Source organism: Alexandromys fortis, unplaced genomic scaffold, assembly GCF_014885135.2.
Source record: "Alexandromys fortis isolate MF-2015 unplaced genomic scaffold, M_Fortis_MF-2015_v1.1 scaffold_46, whole genome shotgun sequence".
NCBI classification, from domain to species: Eukaryota; Metazoa; Chordata; class Mammalia; order Rodentia; family Cricetidae; genus Alexandromys; species Alexandromys fortis.
In genome coordinates this window covers 1,330,722-1,346,553 of record NW_026067919.1, presented here as the reverse complement: position 1 = coordinate 1,346,553, position 15,832 = coordinate 1,330,722, and the positions used below count along the sequence as shown (strand labels likewise).

The 15,832-nt window shown below is 44.7% G+C and overlaps 1 protein-coding gene across 8 annotated transcripts in view; it reads right to left on the bottom strand.

Moving 5' to 3' along the window:
- Thrb (thyroid hormone receptor beta) overlaps positions 1-15,832 on the bottom strand; it is a 326,708-nt gene that overhangs the window by 168,040 nt on the left and 142,836 nt on the right. For 5 of the 8 annotated variants that reach the window (XM_050140634.1, XM_050140632.1, XM_050140635.1 and 2 more), the window contains one exon: positions 5,708-5,775. The gene's annotated coding sequence lies outside the window, so the exon portion shown is untranslated. Of the gene's footprint in view, positions 1-5,707; positions 5,776-10,140; positions 10,246-10,728; positions 10,747-15,832 lie in introns of those variants that run through there. The other 3 variants (XM_050140628.1, XM_050140631.1, XM_050140633.1) reach the window with 2 other exon arrangements.

Here is a 15,832-nt window from a genome sequence, read left to right as displayed (position 1 = left end):
TGTGTATCTAGTCATGCTTTTGTAGCATGTATGTGTGTCTTTAGTCATGCAGCTGTTTTTGGTGTGTGTGTGATTAGTTATGCAGTTGCCTTTGTAGCATATGTGTGTCTTTACCATGCAGCTGCTTTTGGTGTGTGTGTGTGTGTGCATCTAGCCATGCTTTTGTAGTATGTGTGTGTCATTAGCTATGCAGCTGCTTTTGTCGTGTGTGTGTGTGTGTGTAGCCATGCTTTTGTAGTATGTGTGTTTGTCTTCAGCCATGCATTATGTGTGTGCTGCTGATAGATTGTATCATGGGAGTCTTGCTGATTTTCTGTTTAGAAAGTGACCAGGAAATTGTCGTTTGTCTGCATCACTTTCTTCAAAGCTTAGCTGGTGTCTGGACGGGTGTCCCTGGCTCTACATGCACGTGCTTATGGAAAGCCCCATCACGTATGCAGGTAGATGAGTACCGTTCTCCACAAAGGTTTAAACTGCACATAGCTAGCTGATGCACCTGCTCTCATGGAAGAGCCTCCACCAGCTGCCTAATTGGGACCAGGCTTGTGGGTCTGGCTGTTACTTCAGGCCCGGCTTCCACATTCCTTCAGGATGGCAAGGTGCCTAGCTGTGCTTGCCAGCTCCTTTGCAGCTAGGGTTCAGTGGATGTAGGGTTGGAATTCTGGTAAGATCATGAAATGGAAAATAACAACCACAACAAACACATGGTGCTTTTTACCCCTGCAATTCACCTTTTCTGTTGTCTAGGATTCCGTAAGAGGACTGGCACTCCAGCAGGTATCTTGAACCAAGAAGCCAGGAGGAGGCAGCCAACTGCTAATAATTGCTGTACAAAGAGTCAAGTTTGATAATCAGAGAACCTTGTCTCCTGCTGCAAAAAGAAACCGTGTTCAAGCTATAGTTTGTTTGTTTATGCTTTCCTCTTATGGCAATCTCTAAATTCTCTTTGCAATTTTAGCTGTTTACAAAGCCATTAGCAGATAGGATACATTGATTAGTTTCAGCTCGGCAGGTCTAGTTAAGGCCAGTTCTGTTACTGGGCCAATGAAGGCTTCAGCCATGGCTCCCTGCCACCTTGCATCTCCTGGCCTAGAAAGAGGCACTGGACGCATCATGAGCATGAAGTGGTGGCTGTCCTATTGGACTGTTTTCAGTTCAGTAGCAACACTGGGGAAAAGAGGTGGAGGAGACTGGAAGGAGGAAACTCTCAACAGGACGCCGCACTTGCTAAAAGCCCTCCAGGAGTGTATTGTTTGAATATGTTTAGGTTGTTGCAGATATATATATATAATCTCAAGAGCAGACCAAGTGGTGGTGTGGGAGGTCCTTCTGTCTATGTGTTGCTTTTCTTGGTTAATGAATAAAGAAACTGCCTTGGCCTGTTGATAGGGCAGAACTTAGGTAGACAGGGAGAAGGAACTGAATGCTGGGAGAAAGAAGGGCGGAGTCAGAGAAAAGCCATGGATCCACCACAGGAGATGTGATGAAACTTTGCTGGTAGGCCACAACCTTGTGGTGCTACACAGATTAATGGAGATGGGTTAAATTAAGATGTAAGAGTTGGCCAATAAGAAGTTAGAGCTAATGGGCCAAGCAGTGGTTTAATGAATACAGTTTCTGTGTGATTATTTTGGGGCTAAGCTAGCTGGGTGGCTGGGCACAAACAAGTGGCTCCTCCGCCTACAAAGTGGGTGTCTGGGTATAGGTGGCAAGTTAGATCAGCAAGGTTCAAGGAAGAATGGAAAGAAAGAGCAAGCTCAGAACAGTTCTTGGGACAGTTGTCCTCAAAGGGACAGAGCTGGTAGGAAGCAAAGCCAAGAGGAGACTTCACAAGCATGAGCCTACAAGCTACTCTGCTTACATTCTAGACTGTTCTACAGAACAGTGGTCCTCTTTGTCTTCTTTAATTTTTTTGGGTTCATCCTACATTACTTTTTAATTTAACTGAATGTGCTCTGAACACTTACTGTGAAATCTCCTCTTTTGCTATGGGTACAGTGTAGTATTGGGAACTGCAAAGGAATAGTATACAATGTTGTATCACAGATACTTGTGGTTTACTTATCCATTGATGTAATTTCATGCACTTCCTATCCATTGGTAGCATTTTCCTATTACTGGCTTCCCCCAGGGCTTGGCAACTAATATTTTACACACAACTTCTGTAATTTTGATTTTATATATATATATATATATATATATATATATACATATATGTATATAACACACATATATACACACATATACATATATGGGAGGGTTGGTGTGCATTCATGTTCATGTGTGTGGAGGCCAAAGGTCAACCTCCTGTATCATTTTTCAGGTTTGAGACAGGATCTCTTCCTGAGATCAAGACTGGCAAACTAGAGCCCTAAAGACTTCCAAGTGTCTCTCTCTTTCCCCAGCAATGAGATAAAAGTGCAAACCAATCTATCTGGCATTTTATGAACATTCTGGGGGCCAAACTCAGGTCTTCATGCTTGTGTAAAAAACATTTTACTATTTTACTGTGCCATCTTCCTAATCTCCACCCCACATGTATGTGTGTCTGTAAAAATATATTGTTACTATTAAATATTTATATAATATATAATAGTTACACATACTCATACACACACACACACACACACACACACACATATTGAGACTGCAGTCTAGGATGGCCTGTAACTCACTATGCAGTCCAGGCTGGCCCGTCATTCACTATGTAGCCCAGGCTGGCCTTGAATTCATGGAGAATTCTTCTGCTTCATCCTCCCAGGTACTAGGACTACAGGTAGAAGACATCACACATGGCTGAGTTTGGTTATAATAGGTGGCTAAGTTTGGTTATATTAGGCACATCGTTTAAATGGTAAAAATGAAATCAAAGGGCAAGATATCCATAGACTAGATTTCAATAATCGACATTTTTACCCTTACTCTCATTCTCACAAGTAACTCAAGAACTTGTTGTAGTGGTAGGGGGTAGGGGTGTAGTTTGGGGGTGGGGCACTGCCAAAACCCTGGTTCTAGGAAGGTAAGTTTCCCTGTCCTGGAGTAGAGAAGTTAGGCACCTTCTGCCTTGGTATTTTCCATTTGGTTGACTCTTAATGACTTGAAACAAGCGGAGTCACAAGGAAGCAAATGCTGCTCCAATTCTTTCGTTACATAATTTCATTTCTGCTCTCAGGCCCGTTAAGCTGGTTGGAAGAAAACTGCTAAATTAAATTTGGTTTGATTAGGAAATTTGCGTCATGTGCAGGCAAAGTACGGCATGTGTGGGTTAAAAAATGTTCTGGTTATTTTAAAAAAATGTTTCACAGATGATTCAGTTTTACCATGGCTCCATTGGTGAACTAAATCTGTGTACTGAGGATGTGTTGGGGTAGACTTTGCTTTGGCCCTTTATTGGGAAATCTCTCAAGTCCCGGACTATTTGTCCTGTTTGAAGAAAAGTCCTATGGTCTCAAAGGCTGTGTGGGACATTTGAGCGCCTTCACGTCCTTCCGGCTCTGCCCCCTGAGACCCTTTCATAGGTCCCTTTACGTCCTTGTCATACACTTTGGCCTGCTTTTTATCAGTTTTGCCAAGATGAGCCTTGAGCCTCATCTCCTTTGGTCTAAGTCCTTAGCTGCATTTCAGCCCAAGGATCCCACCTTCCATTTTACTGCCGACCTCTAAACACAGGCATGGAGAGATTTAAAGAGAGTTGTCTGAAGTGTTTCAGGCTGAGGGAGGGGCTTGAGAGAAGGTCAAATGTCACAGTAGGGTGCTAAGATAGCCACAAGCCGGTGGCAGAATCCAGGAGCTGCTGTTTTATAGATAACACAGAGGCCACTTTCCAACCCCTGTCTCTGCTGAGATGGCTGAGTCTTGGATTTTACAGTCACTGAGAAGCACCCAAACAGTTGGAGAATATTAAAAATTATGGAGCTGTTTCTATTATTTTAGGTGAGTGGTTATCAGGCAAAGAAGGCACGACATGGACAGCAGGTCTCGGCAAACCTCAGAAACTGCTGAGGACCAGGGTCACAGGGTAGCCCACAGAACTTCAAGAAGATGTCCAGATGCTAGCATCTGGCGACAGTTTTCTCACTCACTAAAGGCCTGGCTTATTTTTCGTGCTCCTTTCCTCTTTATCTTCTTTGTTTATGGAATGACGGTTTGTCGTCTAGAGTGCACAGGTAATTTTGACACAGACCACACGGGGCACACTTCTAGAAAGTTCTATAGCACCCCGTCATTCCAGACAATTCCCTTATGCTTCTGGCCCCTGACCAATTCCCCTTTCTCCCTGAGGTCATAATGGTTGCACTAATTCCTATTGCTATAGATTGTCCAAGCCTTTTCTAGAAATAGATAAAAACGGATTCATAGATTGCTCCTTTGGGCCCTAATGCTTCACGCTTCAAGCACATAGAGAAACATCCATGGCTTCTGGGTGTGAAATCAAAGGACTGCCCTGCGGGAATGTGCGAGGGTATTCTGAGGTCCCTGGGGTCCTGCACTGGGGTGGAGGACTTAAGATGACGATTTGACTCGGGGAAGGATGAGGAAGAAGCTGGGGTGGGGGCTCGTAGCGACCCTTCTCAAACAGCACAGCTCATCTTTTTCATGTTGTACAAACTGAGATTCAGTGAAAAGTTGCCTTTGGGAAAACAGGGTAAATTAATTAATAAAGAGACATACACGTTAGCAGCACGGGAAATACTAATCATTGCATTTTGTATAAAGAACCGCAGATCTCAGGGTTCTTAAGGGATCCCTTTTCCGTGGCAGTCCATAAATTACCAATATTGTTTTCTGATAAGAGAGAGGTGACAGCCCTGGAGGGAGGGCTAGAAGCCAGAGACAGCCAGACTGGGGACTCCCGAGGGAGGGCTCGGGCACCGGGCACACTGTAACATTAGTACTGGTTACCATCAGACAGCACCAGCCCAACCAAGGTGCATAGACAATAGGCCAGAGGCCACAGGCAAGAGAAGCACAAAGACAGCATTCAAAAGACCCGGCTGCTGCCCGCCAACACTTCCAAAGACTCCAGACCAGGCCAGACCTGCACACTACCACACGGCCAGAAAGCAGAAAGTCCACCCCCCCCCCCCACCGTTTTAATAGTGAGCTTTTAAACTGTTAAAAAAGAATAACCACAGAAAGGAGAGTGCTAACATAGCCTTAGACGCAGAGATAGACGGAAACTGTTGTTCTAATGACAACAACAAACCAGCTTCATAATTACAGCCCAGCATCCCAAACAGGGGATTGTTATTACCGCATTCCTTTAGAAACGAAGGGGGTCCAGGGGACTTATCAGCAAACCAAGGAAACCTCAGGCATCCACCTGCTCCCCGCTCGCACAAGCAAAGGCTTATCTAACTCTTGGACTCTTTTGCTTCTTTTCTTTCTTTTTGCACTCAAGGAAAAGATACTTTGTGATGGGATCGGATTCTTCAAGCACAATTCTCTTGTGAAGCAAGAGACGCAGCCCTTTCCGGGCAGGATTCTGGGACTACCATTCTTCCCCTGAGCAAATTTACTTATGCCGTTTCTTTTCCTTGATATATTTTTAGACACCTAATACTTTATATTTCTCTGCAATACCAACCTCAATTGTGTTAAATAAAATTTTTAAAAAGTAGCGGCGCCGCAAGTTTGAAGGTAAAAGGGTCAGCTAACAGCGAACATAACCGCCTGTACAAACAGAGAGTGAAGGGTGACGTCTGACCTTATTCACTAAGCCATGTGTGGGGCTTGGTCCCAGGCAGGTCCTCCGAGGAGATGGAAACCACAGATCTGCAAAAAAGGAAACACAAGAAGATAAATATAAATTGCTTTTCAAATTTAAGTTCCCCAACATTTGATTAATCAGTACCTGCTCTTATTTCTGCCTTTCCGTGGGGTCCGGTTTCAGAGCCGGCTCCCATTTTGAAAACATGCAAATTGACTTGGACGAAATCGCATTCTGAACTGGACACAGTTTCGTGGAAGAGACTCTGACACTAGGCTGTGATCACAGAGGCCGGCGACAACCTTCCTGCCTCCCAAAGACTGACTTTTCTATGGGGCTTCAAGAATACACAAGAGCTTTGCACCCTCAGCCTGGGAAGAAGGCTAAGCAGCAAACAGGAACCTCCAGGTGGTGGATGGGAGATTTCATGCTAATGAGAGGCCATTTCCTCTTCCTGGGGATGAGCCAGCACCCCAGTGCTGCTGAGGTGTGGCTCCAGGCACCAGCAGTGAGATGGAGTTGCCTAGAGGGTTTATTCTCTGGAGCCTAATAGGGACACTTTCTGGGGCCTATTTAGGGACACTCTTTAGGTGGCACAAGCTGGGAGCAGGCGGCAGCAGGGGCAGCACCCCGTCTACGAATCTGTTAGCTCTGGCCTTATAATTTTTATGATTGTTGCAGGGAACACAGAAGTCACAGCCATAGTTCAGGAGCATAAACATCTGCATTCCTGACTCCCAGAACCGAAGACGACTCCCCCCCCCTTTCATATCTGTTTCACCAAAATAATGAAAAGAGCACTGGTATAATTTTCGTGATAACCCTCCCTGAGCCTAGATCATAAGTTGATGTATAAATTGCCAGTCTTTGCTTTTTCTGTATTCATAAAAATATCTATGTATCCATGACAACGGTGTGCTTATGGGTGATTTTGTGTGTGTGTGTATGTGTTTTGTTTTGGAGACAAGGTCTTATTTTTTGTAGCTTAGGCTGTCCTTGAACTTGGTCTCTAGACCAGGCTGAACCGAAACTCATGGTGATTCTCCTGCCTCAGTATTCTGAGTACTGAGATTACAACAGTGAGCTGTCACCATTACTTGGCTTGGGCTTTGTTGGTCTTGTTTGTATTGGTGTGTGTCGTAAACATTCTATTACTAAACTGTCACGCACTGTTTCAGCTCATCAAGAAGCTTGGCTCTGCAGATAAGGTTGCTCCCTCTCCTACCTACTGTGGACTCAACCATAGCTGTCTCACTCTGTTTTCCAAGATTGCTTGACCGGGGATGGGCTGGCACCCTGACCTTGTGGGAAGCCCCAAAGTAAAACCATTCTGTCCCTAAGGACTCCGAGAAAGGCAGACCATGGTCAGCACGGTTACGCTTGTTCATCTCGTGCTATAAAAAGTCCTGCAGTGCAGGGCTAACTGGCTGCACACCCTGCCTAACTTTTCCCAGGAATTCCATGAACCCGAGTTCAGCTCCCCATTCTTGCAGAGAAAGAAGTGTATTCACTGAGCCATGACCATGACCTGGGCATTTTAAATTCACTGTATCATGTGGCTTTCTGTCTTTGTATGTCTTTGTCTATATTTTGTAAAAACTCCCAAACTAACTGTACAAAGTTCCTAGCTTTGCTATATTGTCTACATGCGTGAATGTGCTCTAATTACAGCTGCTCCCTCCATGCCCAACCGTTTCATGCCCTCCGTCCCTTCCTCTACTCCCACAGCATGTGTGCATATGAGCTCTCCCCATCACACCAAATAGACACCCAGTCACTTTTCCTTTGCCCTATGCCTACAGCACCAGGAAAGCTCTGTTTATCACACTAAAGGGATTCCTGGTTACTCAACAGTGTGCAATGCATGGTGGGTCTGTGCAAATTTTCTCTATGGCCCCACTTGGGGCTTTTTGACAAAGTCTCACCTTGTCCTCATGAAGGCTCACCCACACTATGCCTCTACACAGAGCACACACGCCATGAATATGCAGGCGACACATACTTATTAAAATTTATTATGGCTAACGTCTTTCACTTGGAAAACACATTCAAGATGAGTCTGGAATTGTGTTCACCTGTGCTCACCTATCTCCTTCAAAATCCCTTTCTTCTGTTCTTGTCATAGGCGTTCTAATCCAAAACCTCCAACTTTATCTCACTGTGAGGAGAAAAGCTGACAGTATTGGGCTAGGCACCAAGGCATGAAGAAGCATGCTATATCCTAACAGCATTTCCAAAGAGGAAGCCAACAGAACAATGAGGCGTGTGTTTAGAGTTGTTTGGTTTTATTGCGCTTTTAAGTACTTGCATGCCCTTATCCTTGACATTAATATCTAAAAATAAACAGTGCCTTTTGTAGGAACCATATCAAACTTCAATATATATATATATATGAACATAATTTAACTTAATAATTTTGATTTTTGATTTAGGCTGTAAGGAATAGATTTGAACTTGGTTACATGGAAACAATATAAATCCTCACATAATTCACATTAAGTAGTTTTAAAAAAATTTTTTTAGCTCTTTTTCTGTCTCCCTCTCAGAGAGGCGGCTTCCACCTCTCCCTTCTCTCCCTCCTCCTCTCTGCTCCTCTCTCTGCTCCTCTCCCTCTCCCCTTCCCTTCCATAATCCACTGAATAAATATCCAACCTCAAAAAAAGAAGTTGTTTTTTTTTTTTTTTAAATTTTACTTTCTTCTTTTCAAGACAGCAACCATGCTGTACCCAAGACCAGCCTGTTCACTATAAGGTCCAGGCATCCTTAGAACCTTCTGTCTTCTGCCCCAGCCTCCAGAGCGCTGGGGCCATAGGTCAGAACTTCATTCATAAACTCTTGCTAAGTACACTTTATGGCTTGTAGTAATAATGTCACATGCGTTAGTTCTCACAGGGACATGAGACAGACAGTATTAACAGATTTCTTTTCTGGATTCGGAAAGGAGAGGCAGAGAGAGAGAGAGAGAGAGAGAGAGAGAGAGAGAGAGAGAGAGAGAGAGNGAGAGAGAGAGAGAGAGAGAGAGAGAGAGAGAGAGAGAGAGAGAGAGAGAGTGAGGCAGACCCCTGGCAAGGAGTTCCCCTCGGGGAGTCTGATGACATAGGCTCGTTCCGAATGCCTGAGAACAAGCTCTAGTTTTAGAGTCGAAACTCTTAAGAATCTGAGACTTTGGTGCCATGGAGGTGGCCCCTAGAATTTGTGGAATACAGACAGCATCTCTTGTGTTCCTGAGAAGCGACCTATTCGAGTCGGCTCACGAGGCATGAGACAAGCTCTGTGGTGACTTGGCTGTGCAGAACGCCAGTTAGAGAAGGGAGCTGAAGCCAAACCCTCCCAACCTAAACACACCTGGGCTTAACTCTTCTTTTTAGAAGGCATTAACTCTTCTTTTTAGAAAAGAGGGAATTGAGAATTTGCCCAGAACTCAAAGGAGGCCACCCGGAGTCATAATGGGAATCCTTCCCAGCAACAACTGCAGCTTAGAAAGTGTGTCTGTTACACCTTTTAAAGTCGGGGTGCAGACATGTTACTAGAGTGGATATTTTGTAGTTCCAACAGAGTACTTGTTTTGTAACCGACTTGTATGCCAGCTTGGGATACATTTATTCGTGGGCGGGAAGCAGTGCGGTTCGTTTTTGTTTAGTCATCTGACCTGAGGTGAGGTTGGCACCGTTTCACCGCTGCTCCCAATTAATGCAAATTGAAGGGTGAAGGGGAAATAAAGCGGCTTTAACTCGGCTCACAGATCTGTTCTAAACAGCCCTTCACTTGATCTATTTTAGGGGAGAGCCTTAACTGTGAGCAAACAAGACAACACAGAAGAAACTAGCAATTACAGAACATGTAATTTTACTACAAAGCATGGAAAGGGTTAAATTTATATCAAAATTATTTGTTTATTTGTTTGAGACGTGGTCTCTTGCTATGTAGTCTGGAACTGGCTGTGTAAACTCGGCTGGCCCCCATTATACAGAGAGTGACTTCTTTCTCCCTCCCTAGTGCTGGGATGGAAGGTAGGGCTACCACTTCTGGCTAATCAAAAATCGCTCCTCTTTGTCCATCCGTTTGTCCATCCATCCATCCATCCATCCATCCATCCATCCATCCATCCATCCATCCATCTTTAATCTCTCAGCTCTCACCTGAGGTGGACCAAAGTGTGTGAACAGTCTGTCCCTTTCACTTCTGTTTTTCAAGGGTTTGCTAAGGCTTCTGGTTGACTCCCCATGGGAGGCCCTACCCTTTCTGAGGAGCAGGTAGGAGTGGGCTAGGAGAAGGTGGGGAGAGGGAAAGGAGGGGAAAGAGGGGGAACTGGGATTGGTATGTTAAATGAATAAAAAAAACATAAAAAAGTTATTTTGACAGTCACACTGCCTTCCCTTATACAGCCGCAGAAGGCTGCGAGGCTTCTTAGTGTCATATCTTATACTCACTGCAGAGGTTCCAGTTCACAGACACAGAAGGTATAACGTAGGACAATCTGTTTGATGGCAATTGCCCCTTTACACAGAGAAGAAGCCGGAAGGTCCTGTTCTCCCCTGAGAGAAGCAGAAGAGGGCGTCAGATCCCCTGGAGCTAGAGTAACAGGTGGTTGTACAGTTCCTGACATGGGTGGTAGGGGCCAGATTGGGTCCTCTGCAGAGCAGTGGGTCTCCTTTAACCACCTGGGATTGTTTGGATACACTCTGTCTTGTTCTTATTCTGTGTCCTCCCCTTCCTCCTCCAGCTTCTGCTTCCTCTGCCTCCCTCTTCCTACCTTTCCCCAATGATCTGCTCTTTCGGCTCTCTTCTAGGTTGAAGGGCCCTTTCGTATGGCCTTGCCAACGCTGGAGTTTCTAGAGAAATTCTTACCCGTTTGGCTTTGCGTTATAAAACCTGGGTGGTACAGACTCTTTTTCTAATTTTCCCTTTTAAAGATTGTCAGCGAGCATGAGACTTCCCCTTTGAAGGTTTCAAATATGAAACACTATAATAATATATAATGTCACCCTCCCTCACCTCCTGCCCGAACTTCACATCACCTCAATGATCAGTGAAGAAGCTGTCTTGTCCCCTGCATCCTTCCGTCTTACTTTCTGACCACATGACTCTCTTTTGTCCATAGGATTTCATCAGACATGCTCACCCAGAAGTTCGAGACAGTTCTTGCTCCATTTAAGTGTATTTCTGCTGCCACACGATTCCTTTGGGAGTTGCCTGACCTGGCCTCCCGTGGAGAAGAATGATACAGTAGAAATAGCTCACATTAACTATCTCCATAAAAACAAGACGGCAAGAGCTTCCCAGCTGCTGCTCCCCATAGAATCCCAAGGGAGCCCCAGTTGGACCAAAAGACTCACCCCACTAACCTTTGGACCCATGAACTCGTAAATGCTATTTGTTTCGAGCTTCTGGGTTTGGAGATAATTCGGTACTGACCAAGGAAGCTCAGATAACATCACTGAGCACTCTTGGCTGATATAAGGCTTTTATCTATTATAGGAAGAGATGACCACATGGAAGACAGTTTAAAACCAGGCAATAAAGTCAGCAAATAGCTGCCAAATGTCAGCTGGATCACGAAAGATTTATGCAGGATATAAAAGATAAGCCAAGTTAAACAGAAGTTCCACACAGAAAAATGAATCTATAGGCCAAAGAAAACTTAGTCAAAAGATGGGAAATGAAGTATCTAGGACCCAGTGATGGCAGCAGCCCCTCATTTGATGATTCAGGAGAGAGAACGGATGGAAAGAGGGCTCGTTAGGTGGTTCAGCAGGCAGAGGTGTTTACTGCCAGAACTGATAACCTGAGTTTTATCCCTGAAACCAACATGGTAGAAGGAAAGAAGTGAGTTTTGAAACTATCCTTAGAGCAATGTGCACTGTGGCATGAATGTGTGTACAAAACATACACATAAACAAACAAGTAAAATGATGATGATAATGATGTTGGTGGTGGTGATGATGACGTTGATAGTGGTGATGGTGATGATGATGATGACTATGATGATTGTGAATGGAGAGGTGGATACTGGGGACAGGCTTGTGGCCCAGGTTTACTTAGGGGAAATTGACTATGGTCCCACCCAATAAGACCTGGAGCCACAGAGGAGATGAAATTGTCACTATTGGAGATAAGAGATAGTGAAGAAATCAGAGCCTAGGTTCCTTCTTCCTCCTAATTTTCTTTCTCCCTCCTCCTCACAATGACCAAGTCCAGAAGACATACAAGCTCAGGAGGCTGCCTGTTAGTAAGAAGGGGAGGGTCAAGAAAGAATCTGAGGGTGTTTAAGTGTCCAGACTGTCATGATCTACAAGGCCCACAAAACACCATTTTCAGAGCTGACTGTTGAAGCCAGGAACATGATGGAGAACCAGCTTAGACTCAGTTGGAAAGTGAGTAGGGCCCAGCAGGAAGGCCAGGGAGATGACTGGACAGTGGCCCTTGTAGAGCAAAGCACTGAAAATCTTGGAGGGACAGCGAGTAGGGCATTCTGGCTTGGGAAGCTTGGGGATCCAGTAGGTGATGCTACAGGGGCAGAAATAAGCTTCAGTAGTTTGGGATTCTACAGGAAGACTGAGTTTGTGTTCTAAAGTCAACTGGGTGGTTTGAAGCAGGGAGTAATGACATCCAAATTATCTATTAGGACTATTACTTCATATCCAGTTTGAGGAAGACATTGATGATAGACAAACTAGAAACTATTAAGCGTGGACCCTGTGGAAACTACAGCCCTCCTTAACCCATCTGTAGGCCTTTGTGTGAGCAGCTTTCAGAGAGATGCTGCTTGGTTTTCACAATGGGCCTTATGACTCCTGACCCCATCAGAAATTTTAAGCATCAGAATCCAGAAAGTAATGGAGAAAGCTTCCATTTTAAGTCTTTTAATGAGGACCAAAACGTGCCAGCAGTCATGGGAATGAATAGAAAAACAGATACAATATTACAACATTTACAAGGAAGACTAAACAAATAATCTAGACGAATTTGACAGAAACGAACCAAGTTCAAGAGAGCCTGGAAGGTTCAACCCAAGGCTGTAGCTGTCTGCTGATTTATTTCCTTCCTTCCATGCCTTGAGGGGGGGGGGAAATCCATGTTTCCAAAACACTGTAGTATTGCTGATGCTGCAGAGGTCCCTCGGCAAACACGAGGCAAAAATGTGCCGCTCCCATGTCCAACACAGGCATCACAAATCCAAGACAACGTCTTCTGTGGCTGCCAAGATCAAAAACAGACTGTACGTCCTCCCCAGTCAGGACCGCAGGTCGCCAGGCTGGGGATACGCCTTACACCTCTGTTCTCTCTTCTGTGGGGCAGTCTGTGTTTGTTATAAAAGCTACTCTTTTATTCAGGGAGAATGAAGGGTCGATAAATGTTTCTATTCGACCGGCTTACATCCTGCAGTCTGACCAGAGATGCACGCTTATACTCACATTTAGCACACACGAGAGGGTTGGGTCACGGGCTTCCTCATACCCATGTTCACCAATCACCTCGGTGTCAGCACAGAGCAGACAACACAGACATGGACGAAGCTGTCGGAAGGGGGGATGTTTTCGCATGCATGAGAACCTATTTGCTTATCAAACTTTCTTACGGAGGGTTGAAATCTGCACGGGCATCTCCATCAATGATGGGCAGCGTATCTCGACGATTTGACAAATTCTTAGCCTCACTCAAGCACAAGCAGGCACATAGCCTTTCAAACTGTGGTGACCATTGGGTTGGCATTTGAATGTCATTGATTTCCTTACTTTAGGGATGGTTTCTGACATTTGAAAAAATCAGAGTCACCATCAGTGTAGATCCATAATGAAGACAGTCAGATGCACCACGTTTTCTCTTTAATTTTTCAGCTGACTGAACGAGGGGGATGGTGATTGTCCACATCAGCATGAGGCCGTTCCCTGCTCCCCTCAACACCAACCTCAAAAGAACGGGCTGCTCAATTAAAACAGAAGAAGCCAAGGTTTGTCAAGCCGGCCTTTGTGCAGGGGCTGACAATAGCTGAGAACTGAAAGACAGAGATCCAATCCCCACTCTCCTCTCTCAACACATCTCTTCCGCTGGGTAATTTATACCCTGCAGGTAGCAAGCCATTCATTTTGCCGTCATTTATTGTTCCTTTTCCCACCGCAATGGAGTTACAGCATTAGTTTACCGTCTTTTCTCTTAGGTAGAATTATATTATTCTCCTTCTTAGCCCTTGCAAACAAAGATGGCATTCACCACTCTGGAGGGCCACCCAGGAGGTCCTGTGACCAGAGCATGGGCAGGGAAACTGCTACCTGGAAAGTAGCAGGAGCAGAAGCCGGGCCCCAATTTGTCAGCCTCCATTAGACACAAGAACGCGCTTTATAAGAATTGCCTTTACCCAGCAAATGGCATCTTAGCCAGAGCACCATCGAGCCAAGCGAACACAGATGACAGAGGGACAGAAGCATGGGTGGGAGGACAGACACACGGACAACCCATAAAACCATCATCCTTCCACACTATCTATCTGCAAATATGGAGCTACTTCTTTAGATGTTTTAAAAGTCTCTTCTGGTTTCGGAGACAAAACAGATCCATACTATGGGATTCTCAAGCTAAATGTCCCTTAGGGGCTGCCTGGGCTGTGCTCAGATACTGGGATATCCGTTCTGTCATTTTTTTTTTTGATCTTCATCCCGGTGTCCTTCTCCTGCTCTTCCCCTTCGGTAATCAGCGTTTAGTGAGTGCTTCAGAAGCCTGATAGGTCTGCACACTCTTTTATTAGGCAGCTCTACTTCTAAGGATTTATCTGAAAGAAATGATGATGGACTTTGTGACATAGATGTCCACAAGGTGCCATTTATAACAGGAAAATACTAGAAGGAGAGACAGTTAATTGTAAAACTGGGTAGAGAGGTGGCTGAAGGTTTCTGGTTTATTCTGTATTCCCAACTGCATTTTCCAAACAATTCCAGCTGTAAACATCAGCAATGGGTTGAAAATAACCCATCTGCGCTTGATACAGAGCCACTGAAAAGTCCCTAGGCAGGCGATCTTTACTTCCACAATTGGCTAGTTCAGTGACTAGCAGGGCAAGATACAGCGTAGCTCTGTGCCTCACCCTCCACCATGGTAAAAATGGGGGCATTAATGCTACCGGGCTCAGAGCCGCAATGGAATTGAGTTGAATACGGAAATGCACAAAGCCTGAGGTGTTGGCTTCTGTCAGGATGGCAAGGGGCAGGTATTTATATGGATCCATACCATGCCCAGTGTGGACCATGGGCCACTTCTGAGAGCCCCTAAAGCCATATTCCTTACCTGGAGCATCGGAATGGGGCCTGGGAAATTAAACATTATACCTACATCGTGGCAACATCGCAATGCCTTAACGGGAGAATTTTCTGCTTGGAATAATCCAGTTTATGTCAATTTGACCTTATTCTGTCTATTTCAAAGTGAAGATGACACGCATTCTCAGGAAGCTGTCCTGAGATATTTGCCACCAGCATAGCCAAATAACAATAATTTATAATAATAATATTCAGAGATATATTTTGGCAGAGGAAAAAATGGTCCCAGGCTGGGGTTTGACGAACAGAGATTTAAACCAGCAGCAAAGTGGTAAGTCGGTAGTGTCTAAGTGGATCCAGCTGCAGGAGACAATACTCTCTAGTGTCTTGGGGGATTGCAATGTATGGAACATTGAAATCCGAGGCATTGGCCCAAAAAAGAGGGCATTCCAAGTCCTTTGCGTTTTTCTGAAAAGTCGTCCAAACTACAACTTAGGAACAGCACTAACAAATTAATGACACAATTAGTAATTTCTAGGTTAACCACTGAAAAAGAGTAAAAGAATACACGAATGACAAGCCAAGAGAGGTGAAACGCTCCATTAGCTCAAAATAATGAAGAGGAGAGGAGAAGAAGTAGACGCGAAAGAATGATAATAGGATTAGGAATAAGGAGAAGAGAGGAGAGCCAACAGCGGGGCAAAGAGAAAAACCTCAAACAGCAAACGAACTCTAGTTCAAATAAAGCAGCGATTTTTGTAAAATACCATAAGGCTAAATTCTTTAAAGAGTTCTAGCTAAATGTTGCTTAATGAGACATAGGACCTAAAGATTGCAAGAAAAAAAAATGGCCCCGAAACGTTAAGAAATT